Below are 6,134 nucleotides of genomic sequence, written 5' to 3' on the forward strand. Positions count from 1 at the left end.
TGGTAAAGGTAGCTCATGCCTGTAATCCCAGCACTTTGGGAAGCTGAGGTGGGTGGATCACCCGAGGTCAGGAGTTCGAGACCAGCCTGGCCAACATGGGGAAACCCTGTCTCTACTAAAAATACAAAAAATTTGCTGGGCGTGGTGGCAGGTGCCTGTAATCTCAGCTACTCTGGAGGCTGAGGCAGGAGAATCGCATGAACCCAGGAGGCAGGGGTTGCAGCGAGCCAAGATTGTGTCATTGCACTCCAGCCTGAGTGACAGAGTGAAACTCCTTCTCAAAAAAAAAAAAAAGGTAAAGATGGTAAATTTTATGTGTTTTTAAACCATGGTTTAAACAAAGTGACAGAACATATATTTGTGTATATATAACTGTATATATGTATGTGTATATACATGTGTGATTATCTGTTTACAAATATATATACACACATACATATATCCTTAAAATGATCAATGATTTTAAAATGTCAAAAACCTACAAATTATAACAATAGACACCTGTGAGGCCAATGGCAGCCTGTAAATGTCCTAGAGGCTGTCTTCTTTGCGCACGCTGGATCCCCGGCCACAACCGTGCTCGCCGTTCTTCTTCCAGCTTGTGAGTCATCATTTGCTGCTGCACAGTCTCGAGAGTCTCTGAACTACTTGAATTTCATGCAGATACCCTCTCGTACAGAAAATGAGAACTCTTCGCCTTTCTACCCTAAAGGTGGAAATGCTCCCAAACGATAAAATTGATTTCACAAAGAACTCTGTTGCTACTTCCAGTGATCAACTTGCCTCATCTTAATTGGCAGTTTCAGTTTTCCTGTTTTCAAGTGGTTTCCTTGAAGAAAGTACAGGCTGCGTTTACTGTGGGAGAAGTAAGCCTGTGGCGGTTGTAGGAAGAACCGTAGAGTTTGCTTTCAGGGTGGTCCTGATCTCAGCATTTTTGATCTAAGGTGCAGGTAAAGAATTTGGATACATCTTTCCTTCTTAACCAAAATTAAGATCATTTTCTATGGTAAAATTTACTTCAGACAAAAGTACATTACAGGAATTATGCTACCTAATTTTTTAGCATATCAGGTGATGACCCCAGATTACTTAATAAAAACTGACTATCTTCTACACAAACTACAGATATTCTACCAGCTTCCAAACATTTGCGTGGATATGTGTCTAGCACAGTGAAAGATGCTAAGACAGGCCTGGGAAACATATGATTTATCTGTTTAAACTTATATTCCACCCCCCCGCCTCCTTTTTTTTTTTTTTTTCTGAGACTGGGTCTTGCTCTGCCGCCCAGTGCAGGGCGTGATCACGGTTCACTGCAGCCTCAAATTCCTGGGCTCCAGCAGTCCTCCCATCCACTAACACATTTCTTGTTCTCCAGTCCTCTTACACAGTAACTGCCTTGGTTTATCCTCATTCAGCACCACTAAAGGCTGGATTTCTTATTCATGATGTTTCTTCCTCCTCCTATCCCTAAGTAGACACTTAGTTAACTGATTACAGAATCACAAAGTTGGTTATAATTCTATTTCTTCATCTGACTTTAAACTTAAGTGTTCCAATTACTTTGCCTGATCCTAATAAGTCAGTAGCGTGCTAATGCTTGCCTTGATATTTCTCAAATATACAGGGTTGTGATTAGCATGGGATTGCATCATTAGAAAGCTAAGTTGAAAGTGGGTGAGCAAAATCATCACTCGCATTTAAGTAAAACTGCCTGTTCAGCGGACTTACAATGTTACTATGATCCTAGGGGCACTATATGCTGTGACTAAATATATATTGTATTTGGAAAATCCTCTGCTGTTCTGAAACCTTCTGGCTTTGACCACTACCAGAAAAGACCCCAGGACAGACCTGCTCTAATATAGTCTCGAAGTCTTTCCAAGCCAGATACAACCGATGACACAAAGAATGCCTAAGCCATAACAGTACTGGGATTTAAAAAAAAAAAAAAAAAAAAAGAAGAAGAAGAAAGAAAAAAAAGGAAGGAAGCAAAAAGGAGGAAGGAAGGAAAAACTTTTGTTAGTTCTGCTGGACTGAATTGATGTCTCCCGGTCAAAAAGGGAGAAAGCTTTACAGTAAGCCTGCTGAAAGAGAAAAAAAAAAAAACCCCATCTACACATACATATCAAATGAGATGCTAAAAAATGACATTAGTATTAGGGGTGCTATTTGAGTCTATGAAAAAAATTAACTCCTTTATATCCGTATGTAGCTGGGAATAGTGTAGGCTTTTAGAAACTAGCAGGAAAAAAAGAAGGAAGTACTTTAAACTAGGAATGGTTTGTAGCTAAATCAATTGATAAAAGAAAGAAATAAAAAGATGGCACAACTAAAATTGATGCGAAAGATTTATAAGGTTGACTAAATAAACAAAAATGAATGGATCACCATGGAAATGCATGAATATTGAAATAGGCAAGATTTGAATAGACTAATGATGTGCCTCACTTAAACTGACAGGTGTTGATAACAACAGTGACACTCAATCCACACCAACCGCCACACTTCCAACATGTTTATTCCTAGAAAACACACTGGATTTAAAGGTTCCTTTGGTAATAGTTTATAAGCAAAATGCATTTTCCAGTCTTAAAGTGTGCTCATCCACTGGAGAAACAAAAAAAGGTTTTTATCCATTTTGTTCCTAGATAAGAGGAGCTGCAGTTAGCAAAAGTCATTCTCCTGGGCTCTACTAGTCTTTGTTTCAATCAACCTCCCACAAACCTGAATTCTCAGTCTTGCTTGTCTACCACACTGAGTACTTGAAGTATGACCACCACTCATTAGAAACACAATTAAAAAGACACAACACTAGATCCCCACCCCCCATCACATTCAGATGAAAACCAATAACCCTTAATCTATTTGTTACCATGGCTACCATAGGATATTTTATTTCAGTAAAACTCTAGGTATTTCGTTTGGATTGCTGCTTGCAAATGAAAGTTGGAGACCTATAAATTTCCATAACCACACTAGAAATGGAGAGACCGAGGAGAAGAAAATGTTTTTCTTAATCATAGGCAAATATGGTTTATAAGATGTTTGTGCAGAAAAGTTATTAAAATTAGTTAGATGCATCAGCCCATAAACCAATTTAAATGCCATTAAATTCATATAGAGTTTAAAGGCACATGTGCTAGTAATTCCCTGATTTATAGCAGGGTGATAAATCAAGTGCATTCCAGCACAATGTATGGGACGGAGACTATTCATCAGTAGCACACAGCTCCATACCTGTATAAACACCTAGATTATGGACTAATCAAATACACGCATGCCAGCCAGCCTTTAAAGTATTCACTAGTGCTTACTGGACATGTTTTCTCTAAGTGTCAGAATGAACAATCTATAAAATTGTTCATTCTCCTCCCTCACAAAAAAATTAAAAAGCTCTATACCTTCCTTCCATAATAATAACAATAATAATAAATCAGGAATGAGGTGGGACAAGTCTGTTGTCATTCATCTGAAAATGAAGCAATTCCTCAAATCTGCCCTCCCAGGGCTGAGTTAGTGATAAGACCACACGGCCAGGAAGAAACTCTGTAGTGACTAGACAGATGACTTTAAAGAGACTGAAACTAGCATAAATACAGCCGTAACCAGGACAGATCTGTCATTGCAAGAGGAGTCCGAATCCCAGCGTTGCTGGACTGGAGAGAGGCTGGAACCTGCAGCAGCGGGACCGGGATGCCGCTGAGCTGCCGGAGTGGAAGTTTCGCGGGCAGCGGCAGCTCGGCGTCCTCCACGGTCTGGTCCCTCCAACGCCGAGGTCTCGCCTAATGCTACATAAATACCTGCGTCCACGATTCTCCCGGGGCGCGCCGCGGCGCAAGCACGGGAGGGAGGGAGGAGAACGTTTGCAGAGCGGCAGGGATGGCAGCGGCGGCGGCGGCAGCTCCTTACCCATCAGCATCCCTGGGGGCCCGCGCGAGGGCCCGCCAACGGACCGCGTCTGCCGCTCGGTTCCAGAGCCCAGGGACGACAACTGGCTTCTCAGCGGGCGGACCCAGGCATCCGAGACTCGCGCGTGGCCGCCACCTCCTCTTCCGAGACGGCTGGCCGCAGGCAGGCAGCGCGTCCCCGCCTTCCCCAGGCAACGCAGAGGCGACCTGCCCTAGGAGCCGCCTCCGACCTACCCCGGCTCCCAACACCGCGCTTCGGCCCCGGGCAAGCACGTCCCTCCCTCGGGGCCCGGGGCCGAGGCTGCCCAGCGCGGGCACCCGCGCGGCGACCGCAGATAACCCTCGCGCTCTCAGCCCGCTCCAGGCCACGGAGACCGGGACGCGAGCCCTGGGCCCCCCCGGGCCCCCCGAGGCCATCGGAGCGCGCGTTCACACTCCCACTACACATCTCCAGGTCCACCCTGTCCCACACATCAACAACCCCTCCCCACCGACACTACCTCCTGGCCCCTTCGCCGTCCCCGTGAGCTCTCCTTTCCGCGTCCCCCCACAACACGCTGGCACCCACAAGGTGCCAAGGGAAGTGCGCGTGTGTGTGTCGAGGTGGGGTGGGTCACAATAAGGTCTGTGCGGGTTCCCTCCCGACGGTTTTCGAGCTCCTCTACCTCGAAAGTTACTTGGGATTGAGTAAATAGACCCAGTCCCCAAATGCGGGATCAGAGGACGCGAGGGGCAGAAAACCCCAACCTGGCTTCTCGCTGCACAGAGGCGCGCACCTCCCCAAAGGACAGTGCGCGCGGCCGCCCCTGGGGGCCAGCCCTCTGGCGCCTCCAGGCCCCCTGCCCGGCCGGGGCCCTGGGCCGCTCAGGGGAACGTGGCCTGGAGAGGGGCGCGCGCCGCCGGGCCCAGCAGGGGGGCTGCTCAGGCCAGGGGTCACACTCGCCTCCAGCACCTCCGACCACCGTGACAGTGGCCCCAGGCAGCCCCGGTGCATACACACCCGGCGGCAGGAAGTTTTTTCCCCCCCTTTTTCCCCCTGGAGCAGCGCAGGCGCAAGGGCTCCTGCAGCCTGCGAGTCCAGACGCGGGAGGCTCCTGTCGCCGCCGCCGCCGGAGCCGAGCCCAGCGTTCCGGGTTCCGGCCCCGCTCCCACGCCCGGCCCGGCCCCGCGCGGCGGCCAGGACCTGGGTCTCCCTCCGGCGCCGCATCCGAGGCGCTCCAGCCCGGCCCGGCTCTTACCTCCGGCCGCGCGGCTCCGGCCCCGGCCCGACGCGCAGAGAGCCCGGGGTCGCGGGTGGGCGCAGGAGGGCTGATGGAGAGCGGACGGCGCCGGCGGGTAGCGGTGGCTGGGGCCGCTCGGGTCCTGGCCGGAGGAAACGGATCCAGGTCCTCCTCCTCGCGTTCCTGCTCTCCGCCTTCTCCCCTCGTTCCTTCTCCTCCTCCTCTGCCGCCGCCGCCTCCCGGCAGCCCAGGGAGGATGCCCGGGAGAGGGAAGTCGGTCCTCCTGCCTGTCAGCCTGTGCGGCTATGCGCGGTGCGGCGCGGCTCTCATCGAGGCGGCGGCGGCGGCGGCGGCTCCGGCAGCATCGCCCCCGCCCTCTCCCCGCAGCCGCGGCGGCCGCGGGGCTGGGGCTGGCTCCGGGCTCGCGGCTCGGGCTCCGGGCGGGGGCTGCGCTCAAGCGCGGCGACCGCCGGGGCTGCGGACGGGCGCTGCGGAGCCGGGGCCGGGGCTGGAGCTGCGGCGAGATCCGCGGTGGCGGGGACGGCGGCGGCGGCGCGGGGGCTGGCGCGGCCGCGGCGCGGGGACCATGCTCCCTTCTGGCTCGCTCCGCTCCGGGTACCGTCTGCTTTAGCTGCGAGGGAGGCGGGCTTCGGCGCGCAGCCAGGGGCGGGCGGAGCCAATCACGGGCGCCCGAGTGGGCGGGGGTGGGGGGTGGGGGAGGCGGGGCCCCCTGGCCCGGCCCGGCCCGGCCCGGCCCGGCCGGGCCCCGTGCGCAGCTCCCCCGGCCCGAGGGATCGCCGGCGGCCGCGCGCCCGGTCCGGGGTTGGAGTGCTCGCGGGTGTGTCCGTCGGTCCGTCTGTCCGCCGCCCCCGCCCCTCGCGGTGGCCCCCGGCTCGCCTGGCTCCGCGGCCGCGCCCCGCAGACGCACGGCGCGTGGCACGGGCTGCTCCGTCGTGGCCTCCTGGCCCTGCGGGCCCAGGGTTGGGGGACCGGGACTGAGGCG

At 53.4% G+C, this 6,134-nt stretch overlaps 1 protein-coding gene across 1 annotated transcript in view; it reads right to left on the minus strand.

Annotated features, from left to right (window-relative positions):
• KLHL29 (kelch like family member 29) overlaps positions 1–5,429 on the minus strand; it is a 324,605-nt gene extending 319,176 nt beyond the window's left edge. The window contains exon 1 of the mRNA XM_055253343.2: positions 5,150–5,429. The gene's annotated coding sequence lies outside the window, so the exon portion shown is untranslated. The remainder of the gene's footprint in view (positions 1–5,149) is intronic.
• Positions 5,430–6,134: the final 705 nt, after the last annotated feature.

The sequence above is a fragment of the Symphalangus syndactylus genome, chromosome 18 (genome assembly GCF_028878055.3).
Source record: "Symphalangus syndactylus isolate Jambi chromosome 18, NHGRI_mSymSyn1-v2.1_pri, whole genome shotgun sequence".
Classification (NCBI taxonomy): Eukaryota; Metazoa; Chordata; class Mammalia; order Primates; family Hylobatidae; genus Symphalangus; species Symphalangus syndactylus.